Source organism: Saccostrea echinata, unplaced genomic scaffold (assembly GCF_033153115.1).
Source record: "Saccostrea echinata isolate AGI-Se365-2 ecotype Australia unplaced genomic scaffold, CSIRO_AGI_Sech_v1 ptg000076l, whole genome shotgun sequence".
Taxonomy (NCBI): domain Eukaryota; kingdom Metazoa; phylum Mollusca; class Bivalvia; order Ostreida; family Ostreidae; genus Saccostrea; species Saccostrea echinata.
In genome coordinates, this window is record NW_026889825.1 from 886379 (window position 1) to 899127 (window position 12749).

Here is a 12749-nt window from a genome sequence, read left to right on the forward strand (position 1 = left end):
TAAGTTTCTAGACACATCATAAAACATAACAGTTTTTACAATGTTCACATGGTTTTCATTGTTTCACAGTTGCAATACAACGTTGGGATGGTTTTTCCGTCCTTAAATTAGTTTAACATTAATGGACGGTTTTATCGTCCAACTAATTTAAATAATTTATTAGACGGGTTAACCGTCCAAACGTCAAAAAAAAGGGCTCTGACCTATATAAATCGCCATCCGATCGGTGTCCGATCAAGTACTTTCTTATTTACTATAAATCATTTAAGTAAGATATCTTAAATTCTAAATCAGTAAAGATTCTGGTTATTCAAAATTTACAACTTTTTATATGATACAAACTACATAAAACATCGTTCAACTTACCCACTATCGCTCTGTCGTGCTCTTGTTGTTCATCCATTTTGAAGCTATCACGTGACCGGCCAGGGCTTTGTAAAACTCAGAGCAAGTGCGGTTGTACTTTATTCATAAAGATTTTCCGGAATTCTTACGACTCATCCTTACCATGCTTACACAGCTTTGTTTTTATAATAAAAACCGCGATTTAATGAACTTGAATGATAGGACGGGAATTCCGTCCATTTCAATTGGACGGTTTTCCGTCATGGACTTGACTGGTAAACTAAGGTGTTTTCTCAGAGGCCAAGGGGAATCGCCTTACAAAATGATCTCAGTGAAATTTATTGATCTACATATTGATTTTGCATTTAAAAAAAAAAAAAATCGACAAATTAATACTAAAAGAACGCATTTTATTATTTTGAGAGACGTTTTTGGGGAAAAGTTTGTAATAGCTTTTGTATCGATCCCGTCGTGAACCTCAACAGTAGAGCATCTTCGAACCGGGGCTGCAGAAACTTGATATCCCACGCTATCAAAATCCCGCCCGCATGGTCATTTCAAATTCTGTTGCTTTGAAAGAAACATTGCCCTGTCGATTTCTACTTGTTTCTGACAACTTGGTTTTACTTGAAAGTGAAAATACTTCGATGAGGATTGCAGTTTGACTGTCGTGGGAGAAAAAGACAAAACGTTGACAATAAGGACGGAATCCGAAGTGAGATACCATGCCATCATTCATGGCCCCATCATCAATGTAAGAATTTTTTAGATTTTCATACTCCAGCGAGGTTAACACTTTGAAATATACCATATAGTATTATCTATAAAAATTTAAGAAATGTGCTTTTAAAATCATTCTGTTAACATGGTTAATGATTAGATTACATGTAGCATGCGTGTTTGTTTACGCTTGGAGACCTGTCGTATTTGTAAACTACTGCTGTTGTATACTCCATGATTTTTTTTTTAAATTATCTTTCTATCGCATAATTATCATTTTTAGTATTTATCATTTCGAAAAAATATATACAAAACAAAAAATATACGAGACATTTTCCACCTTTTTTTTTTTTAAAGTCGGGTTCAAGATGAGGGAAATATAAAGTCGCATGGATCACAACATGGTATGATGGTATGAATTATAAATTTGCCACACGGCGCGGTGGCTGTCTTAAAAATTTTACTAGACAAAATAATTACAGTAATTTTAATCAAAAGCTGTCCTGATAACAAATAGAGTGCACTTTCTGATAAGCTGACCATGTTAACATGGTTAAGGTGATGTTTAATGGATTGCTACAATGCATAGGTGGATCGGAAACTTTTCATACCCAATCAATATATATATATATATATATATATATATATATATATATATATATATATATATATATATATATATATATATATATATATTAATAACTTTCTTGTATTCGTTCCTTCCTACTGACTTACAAGGGGTCTGTTTTGTGTTTCTTAAAAGGGGGGGGGGGTCAAGCTCAGATATGCTACACAAAGCTCACATTTCTTGGTGATAATTTTGTTATATGTGTGTGTATTTGTAGATGATGAAGAGGAACTAACAAAGTTTGCTATTCGGCATGCAGCAAATTATTGGGAAACTTGCAGGAGAAAGCAAAAGATATTCCAGAGAGACTGTTTAATTTCTCAATCTAAACACAGAGAAAGCAAATGGGAAGAGAACAAGGGCTCCAACAGACAAAATAAAAGAAATTAAGGAACATGATGAAGAGTTTATCCCAAATAAGAAGAAAAAAACACTGAGGATACAAGAGAGAAGAAACAGGAGCTAAGTCCCAAGGAAAAGAAGATACCAAGTCACAAAACTCCTCCCTTGAGAAAACACTCTACTACCAACATTCTTTCATTGGTAGTAGTAGTAGATATTAGCATTTCATCCCATGGAGGATTGTGTTGAGGTTAGATAATAATAAAAAAAATAAAAACCTAAATAAAGTATTTGTAAAATACACATTCAATATTTGATATATTTAACTATATGCACGGCTGTAATATATTTCTATTCCTATCATCCAGATAATCAAGAAGCAGGCTTCCTGTGTCCAAATCCTCCTTCTTCAGAAAAACCAAGGGAGAATGACCAGGATATTTCACCCCCTGGAATATCTGAAGGGGTAAGATTTTCATGCCCCCAATTGAAGGACTGGGGATATATAGTGTTTGGTCTGTCTGTTTGTTTTCCTGTCAACCCATTATGTAATACAACAATTTTTTTTTCTCTAATTGTAAATACTGATCTTGTTGGACATAATGCATGTGATTTCAGACCTACATTAAAGCATGGCTACAATTTTCCTTCAGGTTATGCCCTTTAGTGGTGTGGAGAAAATGAAGGAAAAAAAGTGAACCAAGAACTGAACAATGCCATCACAGAGCAAGTCTCATTGCAGGACAAAAATTTAAAAAGGAACATGGGAAAGAAAAATATGAGAATGCTAAGAAGAGCTCAGTGCACGATACAAGATAAGCTAATGTAAAACACACTTATTGCGAAGTACAATGAATGAACAATTTTGATTAGGCGTAGTTCATTATATCCATTAAGTTCACAGCAATATTCTAAAATTTAAGGAAATGAAAATCACTATAACCATGAATTCATTATAAGCATCTCTGCTGTAATACAAAGTCATCAGAGATTGGTACACTGTATTTTCAAGATAATTTATAATTTTTGTATAATACAAATTTTGAATTTTCCTTAAATGGGAAGATTTATTAATGTAAAGTTTATTTGAATGACATTTTGTTGTCCATCAAAATGTTAAGAAAAACTGCCTTTGAATGTTATATAAATTGATACTAAGATATGGATGTTTTGATAAAATAAATACTTAGTTTTCAAAACATGTAATGTATTTTGTATATATCATTGTGTATTGTACGCCTGGACTTTTTTACGCCTGGACATTTTTACGCCTGGACGGTACGATCCTTTACGCCTGGTCTATTGAAGAGGCGTAAAATTTGCATATTACGCCTCTTTTTACGCCTGGTTTCCGTCTCATTTGACGCCTGGTTTACTTATATGGTATTGAGTCAAAATCCGCCTGGTTTTTGCAGAGCATGACGCCTGGTTTACGTGTTATTACCAGGCGTACAATTTCGTACAGGTAGGTATGGGAAAGAATAGGTGATACATTATAATAGGTTAAACATGAGGGTATGATAACTTTATTCTTACACAAAAAGTAATGAGAAATTATTACTGAAATGAAGCATTACACCGTTCCTCAGCAGTTTAAGAAACTAAAGTAGTTTCCGCTGGTTCATGACTCACAGGCGTTCTAATGTCATCCAGTATATCTTTGAAAACTACATTTGCATATATTCAAAGGGAATGGAATGAAAAAGAGGGGGAAAATATTTTCTTTAATATTTTGGGTATAATATTTTTCCTGCGTCCTTGGAAAATAATGATAATGTGCGGCGCCTCACACTATCTAGCACTGTAGGACAGGGCACAGAAAAAACACTAGATGGCCTAACTTATAGAAAGATTAAATCAAAAAAAATCTTCATGTTGTTAATACTTAAATTAATATAGAATGGCTGGAGTATCAATTTAGAAATCAGCATCAGGGTGAAAGAGTTTTGCGTGATTGCGAAGTTTGATTTTGAAGGCGAGGATACCCTCAGAAGATGAATAGCAAGTTGGTAACCATTTGGCTTTTTCTGGTGTAAAGTGATGCCAAAAGAAAGTGGTTCTGTGTGGAAATGAATGGACAGAAGAAATTGGGATGTACTGGCAACTGTTTGTATTTAGTTGTCCTTTTGTTCTTTTGTGAGATTCTGCAATTTCATGGTCCAATTTATTGAAGAAGGCTCTAAATAAATGGCCAGGAACCTCTCTTGGAAGACTGTAAGGTATACCTTCTTGGTAGTTGCCATAATCATCAGATAGAAGGAAGCGAAAATTGGTTTCTTTCCGATCAATTATTGCAGCGATGATTGCTTGTTTGCTCTTTTGTATTGGATTTATGGTGTGAACTGTCTCTTGTTGGTCAAAAAATTTCTTTTTCTGTGGACGTTTTCTTTTCTTTCCCTTGGCATTGTAGAGTGAATGGAATGTGTCCTTGAGGGTTTTGGGGATTTGATTTCCATCTTGCCAGGAAGTTTGAGGTTCGTTTGTAAATTTGACTCTGTAGATAGGTTTTCCTTGGTAAAGGCTGTACTCAAGGATTCTTTCGATTTGGTCTGACGAAAAGAGTTTTGATTGTTTATCCTTTGATTCGTTGCATTTTGGTAAGTTCTTTGCATGTTTATTTGCAGTTTTATTTTTATTCTTTGGTTTTGAAGTTGATGGTTGTGGTTGAGGATTATGTTGTTGGGGATCATGAGCTGCATCTCTAATGCTTTGGTCATTATCATCAACATTGTCCTCGACATCATCTTCAGGTAGAGGCAGATTTTCATCATCATCATCCGGATGTTGATCAATATTATCTGGATGTTGGTTTGCATTTGCAGGATGCTGGTTAGCATTAGCTGGATAGTTTTCCTCAGTCATTTCTCCATCCAATTCTTCAGGATTCAGAACCACATCCTGATATTCTGGTAAGAAATAGTGAGGTCTGTCATCTGGACTATGATATAATTTGAGTCTTTTGGCATGAACAAGACTCTTTAGAATTTTGTGTGTGGCATCACTTCTTAGTTTGAATGTGTGGTTTGGGCCTTGATGAATTATAGAATAGGGACCAACCCATTTTTGAAGGAGTTTTGGTGATTTTCCTTTGGGAACATGACTGCAGTAAAGCCATACCTTAGTGCCTAACATGAATTCTGGCTCCTGTGCACGTTTATCATGTTGTTCAGTGTATTTTTGTTGATGACGCTTGATGTTTTCGGCAGCAATTTCTCTGCATAGTTTGAGTTGTTCCAGGACCCGCATTAAATGTAGCTTAGGTTCTTGTGCCATGGAAGTTTTAGGAAGAAGAGAAACATCAACAGGAAGGCGCATTTTCTGTCCAAACAACAACTGGAATGGTGAGAACATTGTAGACTGAGTAGCAGGTGTTGATCTGTATGCCATGAGGACAGCTGGAATGAATTTCACCCAATCTGACTGGTCTTTATTGCAGTATGTTCGAAGTGTTTGACTGATGAAGGAGTTCATCCTTTCACAAGCCGCATTGGTTTGTGGGTGATAGGCACTGGTATAGTGTCTGGTGACCTCAAAAAGTTCACAGAGAGCTTGCACTAGTTTAGACATAAAATTTTGTCCTCTGTCGGATATGAGTGTTCTTGGTGCTCCATATCTAGCAAATATTTCGGCAAACAGTACTCTCGCAACTTCTGTAGCTTCCATAGACTTTAAAGGAAAAGCCTCACACCATTTGGAAAAGCTGTCAACAACTAATAAAAGATATCTATCCTTGTTTGGTGTCATTGGTAGCTCTAAGAAGTCCATGTGCCATCTGGTAAATATGTCTTCAACAGGAAGTGGCGTCAAAGGGATTGGTTTCTGATGTTTTGAGTTCTTGGACTGCTGGCAGGTTTCGCAAGTTTTGATATATTTTTCAATGTCTGCATACATATTTGGCCAGTAGTATTTTGCACGGATAGTAGCATATGTGCGCTCATGTCCTTGATGTCCGCCACCAGCAATGCAGTCATGATATGAAAGCAAAATGTCATTTCGAAGGGGTGTGGGGACACAAAGTTGCTTCACAAGACTTTGATCTGGAGATTGAATTCTAGTGCGTTCTTTGTGAAAGTGAAACAGAAGTCCATTAGTTATTTCATAATGGAATGATTTAGCAACAATTGCGGTAGCTTGTTTTATATTTTGAGGCAGATTTTCTGTTTTCTTGTACTCAATGATGGCTTGAAAGTCAGGGCAATTTTCTTGCAGATGCTGTAGATTAGGATTGTCTGAGACAATATCATCATGTTGATCTGCTGCATTCAAGGCAAGAATATCAGGTTTCCTAGGTGCAGTGTCATCTGGATACTCAAATGTAGCCGCCATAAACTCTTTTCTAGTAGCTTCAATGGATCCGATGGCAGGTAGGTCCTCATCAAAGTGCATTCGTGGTGGAGTTGGAGGAGGATAATCTCGACGAGATAGACAGTCTGCATTTAGGTTTTTTGTTCCAGGACGATGTTGTATTTTGAACTTGTACTGTTGAAGAAACAGAGCCCACCGTCCTAGTCTACCTGTCGCATCCTTAGTGTTGTCCAGCCAGCGTACTGTTATGTTGTCTGTGAAGACTGTAAACTCAGCACTAGTGAGATAAGCCTTGAATGTTTTGATGGCTTCAATCAAAGCGAGGCCTTCTTTATGGTTAATGTGCCATCGTTTTTCTTGATCTCGTAGTGCACGTCCTCCAAAAGCAATTACATTTTCAAGTCCTTGTGAATTTATTTGTCCAAGGACATATCCAATGGCAGCATCTGATGCATCAATGGATAGCACAAAAGGTTTGCCAAAGTCAGGAAACGCTAGGATAGGAGCTGTTGTTAATTTTGTTTTCAGGAGGTTGAAAGCATCAGTGTGTTCTTGTTTCCACTGAAATTTGATGTTTTTCTTCAGGAGATTTAACAATGGAGCACAAATCTTGCTGTAGTCTTTGATAAATTTCCGGTAGTAGTTACACATTCCAAGGAAGCTGCGGACCTGTTTGGCATTTCGGGGTTGTGGGAAGTCAGCAACTGTGGAAATTTTGGCACGGTCTACCTCAACACCTTTTTCAGAGATTATGTGTCCAAGATATTTTACTTCTTGGGCAGCAAAATGGCATTTGGCTGGCTGAAGAGTGAGATTGGCTTTACGAAGTTTTTGAAAAATGAGGCCCAAATGTTGTAAATGTTCATTAAAATTTTTAGAAAAAACCAAAATGTCATCAATGTATATGAGTGCAATTTTCCAGTTTAATTCCTGTAAGACTTTTGTCATCAGCATCTGATAGCTTGTTGGAGCATTTGTCAAGCCGAAAGGTAGACGTTTGAACTGATACAGTCCTTGATGTGTGATAAAGGCAGTTTTGTGTTTGGTTTTCTCATCCAAAGGCACTTGCCAGAATCCACTTGCTAAATCTAACACACTGAAAATTTTGGATTTTGAGTCGGCTATTGTGTCAAACACTTCGTCTAGCTTAGGAATTGGAAAGGAAACGAGCTCTGTGATGGAATTTAGTTTCCTGTAATCTACAGCAAATCTGTATTGTCCATTAGCCTTCTTAACCATGACCACCGGACTTTGGTAAGGGGAAGTGGATTCCTCAATCACACCATTTTTCAACATCTCTTGAATTTGACGTTCTGTCTCTTGTCGCATTTGTGGATTTTGAGCATATCTCGGTGTGCGGACAGGTTTGTCTGTGTTTGTGATAATTGAATGGGTTTGGAGGTTGGTTTTCCCCAGTTCAGAGGCATCCTTGGCAAACACATCTCTGTTTTGTCCAATCAGAGTCAGGAGTTGTTGAATTTGGACAGACGAAAGGTTTTGTTCTTGAATGTTTACACTGAGCTCTTTGGCGATAGATGTATAATCTGTAGTGGCCATTGTCTGTGTAGTATCTAGGGTTGACATGCATGCAGAGTGTACAATGTCAATGGAGATGATGTCAAAGTTGGAATCCATATGAAAAACTTTCGCAACAACTGAATTTGCTTTTAAAGCAACTGATTCATTGAGAGGATTTAGGATCCTGTATGGAACTGTGTCTTTTACACATGTAGCAACGCATCTGCTTCCAACCAGATTCTTGTTTACAAGGAGGTTCACTGGTTCAAGGAAGACTTCAGAACCATGAGGGACATTAGAAACTGATAGGGTGATTGTTGACTCAGATAGAGGTGGTAAATAAATTTCAGAATATGTACGAGCAAGGGAAAGATGTTGGTTTCCATCATATTTGTTGTATGGGGTTGTAATAGAAGCAATGGTTGTTTCATTTTGAAAAGAAACACAATGGTTTGTAAGATCAATGACAGCCTTGTTTTGTTCTAAAAAATCTTGTCCTAAAATGAGGGTTTGAGGCAAAGTTTCCAAGATGTGAAAAGTATGGGGCATTTTCAACCCATTGACATCTATATCAAGGTCTGCTGTTCCCAGAATTTTATGAGATGTGTTGCAAACACCCTTGACATATGAAAAATTTGATCTTGAAACATGAGGATTTTTGAAAATTTTCTTAAGAAACTTGTTGCAAATGACAGAAATGTTAGCACCAGTATCAACTAGAGCACTGATATGAAAGTTCGAGATTTTGACTTGAATTTTGTTTTTATTGGTGATAGCTGTTGAAATGGAGGCTACAAATTTAAGAGGGTGGGACGGGAGGGTACTAGATGGATTTCTAACAGAGTAAGCCATTATCGTGAAAAATACAGTAAATAAAACAATCTAATAAAAATAATAGAAAGTTATAAAACTGTGTCACATGTGATAGTAGTGGCTGTACTCACCAACAGGAACTGGCAGGCTGTTTCTGTATAGATTTGATGGCAGGGCTCCTTTCTTTAGAAGAATGTTAGAGTCACAAATCACAGTTTCAACATAACACAAAGGTCCTGTAGAAATCCAAGAGTCCCAGAATGTTCACATTAGTCCACTGTAAGAGGAATTCTAAAGGATTCGAACCGAATTCTCGACCACTCTGTGACCGCGCTCTCAGATGTCTGGGACATAATTCGGCGGTGCACGTTCATTGGGGAATTTAGCTCAAGGGTTTGGGGGATGTTAGGAAGCACATAAGTCCAAATTTGTAGGGTAACAATGACAGTTTATTAAAGTAACCGTGAATTCCAAACAACATAAAAACATAAAGATGCAAGTCCAAGTCCTAACTAAAATTTAGATAAAGCTGGCCTAAATAGAAATAGAATCTTAAAAGTTTCTTAGTCTAATTCCTACATGGTTCTTAATTAACACATCAACTCACTAGCTCTGTCACTCTAGATCTCCCTTAACTCTCTGTATTCTCAAATATATATTATTAACTAATTGTAAGAAATTACTCAATGTAAATATAGCCAAAGGGCAAAACTTGTCAACTAAGTAATCTGAACAATGGAATACTCAAGTGTCATCCTTTGATGTCAGGAAGTCAAAGAAGATTTATTTAATTAATCTAACACCTAATCAGTGACCATTGCCATCAGGCAGTATGAGTGTAAATGATTTACAATTGCTAAGAAAGCACTAAATATTTCTGGGGATTAAGAATTAGCCAGATGTAAAATGTGTTGGTTTAATTTCATTACTTGTGAACAAATAACTTAGGATATCAAGAATTTATCAAAGTAAATGAATTTTATGAATGATATTAAAATTATAAGTAAAATTATTATCTATATTAAAATAAGTATCAAAAGTGAAATGGGAGCCATTTCACTGGTGATATGAATATGACTAATCATGGCCTGTCTTTTTTTAATTGGTTAAATTTTATAGATGTTTCCTATATATTCCAATGTAAAAACTTGGATCTCCCATTATGGCTCCATCCTACTCCCTTCAATAATGGCAATGATTTAAACAAACAAGAGAATGCTTGCATAACTTAACATATTAACATATGACTAATCATTTTGTTATGATCATGTTTGTCATCATCAGAATTTAAGATTTTTTCTATATATTTCCATATAAAAGTTTGATCTCCTATATTGTGGGGCCACCATACCCCACGGGGTCATGATGTGAACAAATTTGAATCTATACCACCTGAGTATACTTGCATATAATATCATGGATGTGCTGCTCTTCAGGAGATTTTTAAGCCTCACCATGAATATGGCCTGGGCATAAAGTGTTCATCATGTCCTTCTAACCTTCTGTCACACTTTGCATTTAGCTCAGTTTCAAAGAAACTATTAAAAATATATATTTAACATGCTTCATATAATTATGCCGAGGCCAACAATAAAAAATGGTTTGTTTGATGTACTCCGACCAACCCATTCTTTTTAAATTAAAAGATTTTTCAGAAACAGAAAATTTATATAGCTGTCAGGTGTCTATAATGAAAATTTCTTAGTCTGTGGTTTATAAGCGATTGTCAAAATGTTAGAAAATATTTAATAAATAAAAAACAATACCTACCTATCTACCCACCTTGAAAAATGTGGGTTGGAGTACATCAAACAAAAAAATTTGAATGATGGCCTGATACATATTGATGAGAGCTTTTCAACTGCATCAACTTTTTTTTTATCTTGACCCTTCTTTTGACCTTGACCTCACTTTTCTTAAATTTATGTTTAGCTCAGTTAACTTTCAAAGAAATTATCCAAGTTATTTTTATCACTTTATATGCTGATACATACTGATGAGAGCTATTCAACTGCTACATTTTTTTTTATCTTTCCTATGACCTTGTCCTCACTTTTCTTAAATTTTTGTTTAGCTCAGTTTCAAAGAAACAATTCAGATATATTTATTTAACTTTAGTTCATATGCTGATACATTTTGGTGATTGCTATTGAACTGCAACAAAATTTTTTGACCTTCCATTTGGTCTTGACCTTGCTTTATTTAAATTTGTATTCAGCTCAACTTTTAAGAAACTATTCAAGATCTGTATATCTAAACACATATACTGGTACATTTTGGTAAGAACTATTTAACTGTGTCCAAAATGTATTACATTGACCTTACTTTTCTTAATTTTGCCTTTAACTCAGTTTCAATTAAACTATTTAAGATATTTTTATGTAAGCTTATGCACCGATACATTATTTGGTGAGAATTTATCAACTGTGTCCATTTTTTTTCTACTTTGTCTTTCAAATGACCTTTGACTTTACTATTTATTGTGTATAAAACTCACTTTCAAAGAAACTATTCAAGATATTTTCATCAACCTTCATATACTAATACCAACTTTCATGTTGTATTACTAATGAACCCTTGGTAGGGCATTCATGTCCTATGGACATAATTTTAGTCAAAGATGTTTCCTATACATGTACATGTTCCCATGTAAAACTTCGATCCCCCATTGTGCCTCCCAATCTACCTTTACTGGCCATGATTAAAACAAACTTGATTCTACACTTTGTCAGTAAGCCTTCACATAAATTTCATCTTTTCTGGTCCAGTGATTCTTAAGATTTTTGAAAGATGTCACCAAATTTTCACTTATTCTTAATTGTCTCCCCTTGAAAGAGGGTGTGGCTCTTCATTTCAACAAACATGAATCTCCTTCACCCAAGGATGCTTCGCGGCAAGTTTGGTTGAAAATGGTCTCATGGTTCTGGTGAAGAAGTCAACAATGTTAAAAGTCTACAGACGGATGGGGAGTTGGATGCCGGACAAAATGTGATCAGACAAGAGGCCCATGGGCCTTGAATCGCTCTTCTGATAAACTGTACAACCTATCACTTCTTTTGAAGCTTTGAAGTATCCTGTATATTTACATAAACCCTTGAAATTCCAATTCACACTCTGAGAACCCAAGCTGATTCTATGCCAATTAGTACCTGAGAGTTGGTCATGGTGACCTACTTATCACTTGTCATTCTCTGAGGACCCATCAACTAAGTTTGATGATTCTAAGCCAATTAATACCTAAAATGTTTTTTAAAATTATAATCATAAAATTTTATAAGTAGGTCAAAGTGACCTACTTTTCAATTGTTTTACTCCAAGGACCCAAGATGCATCAACTGACAAAGTTTGATGATTCTAAGCCAATTAGTACCTGTAATATTTAATTAAAGCCATAAATTTTCAAAAGTAGGTCACCATGACCTACTTTTCAGTCAACCTACTCCGAGGACCAAAGATGCATCAACTGACAAATTTTGACGATTCTAAGCCAAATAATTCCTGAAAATATTAAATACAGCCATAAAATTTCAAAAGTAGGTCGCCGTGACCTACTTTTCAGTTGTTGTACTCCGAGGACCCAAGACGCATCAACTGACAAAGTTTAATGATTCTAAGCCAATTAGGCCTAGTACCTGAAATATTTGATTAAAGCCATAAATTTTCAAAAGTAGGTCACCGTGACCTACTTTTCAGTTGTTGTACTCCGAGGACCCATGACGCATAAACTGACAAAGTTTTATGATTCTAAGCCAATTAGTACCCGAAAATATTTTATTAAAGCCATAAATTTTCCGAAAGTAGGTCACGGGGACCTACTTTTTTAGTCGACCTACTCCAAAGACCCATGACGCATCAACTGACAAAGTTTGATGATTCTAGCCAATAAGTACCCAAAATATTTAATTACAGCCATAAATTTTCAAAAGTAGGTCACAGTGACCTACTTTTCAGTCAACCTACTCTGAGGACCAAAGATGCATCAACTGACAAATTTTGACGATTCTAAGCCAAATAATTCCTGAAAATATTAAATACAGCCATAAAATTTCAAAAGTAGGTCACCGTGACCTACTTTTCA

The 12749-nt window shown here is 35.7% G+C and overlaps 1 long non-coding RNA gene across 1 annotated transcript; it reads left to right on the forward strand.

Moving 5' to 3' along the window:
• The first annotated feature begins 1915 nt into the window (after positions 1–1915).
• On the forward strand, positions 1916–3194 carry LOC133176561 (uncharacterized). Its single transcript, XR_009719484.1, has 3 exons — positions 1916–2285; positions 2404–2501; positions 2689–3194. It is a non-coding gene; the product is annotated as an uncharacterized LOC133176561 (long non-coding RNA).
• The last annotated feature ends 9555 nt before the right edge of the window (positions 3195–12749 follow it).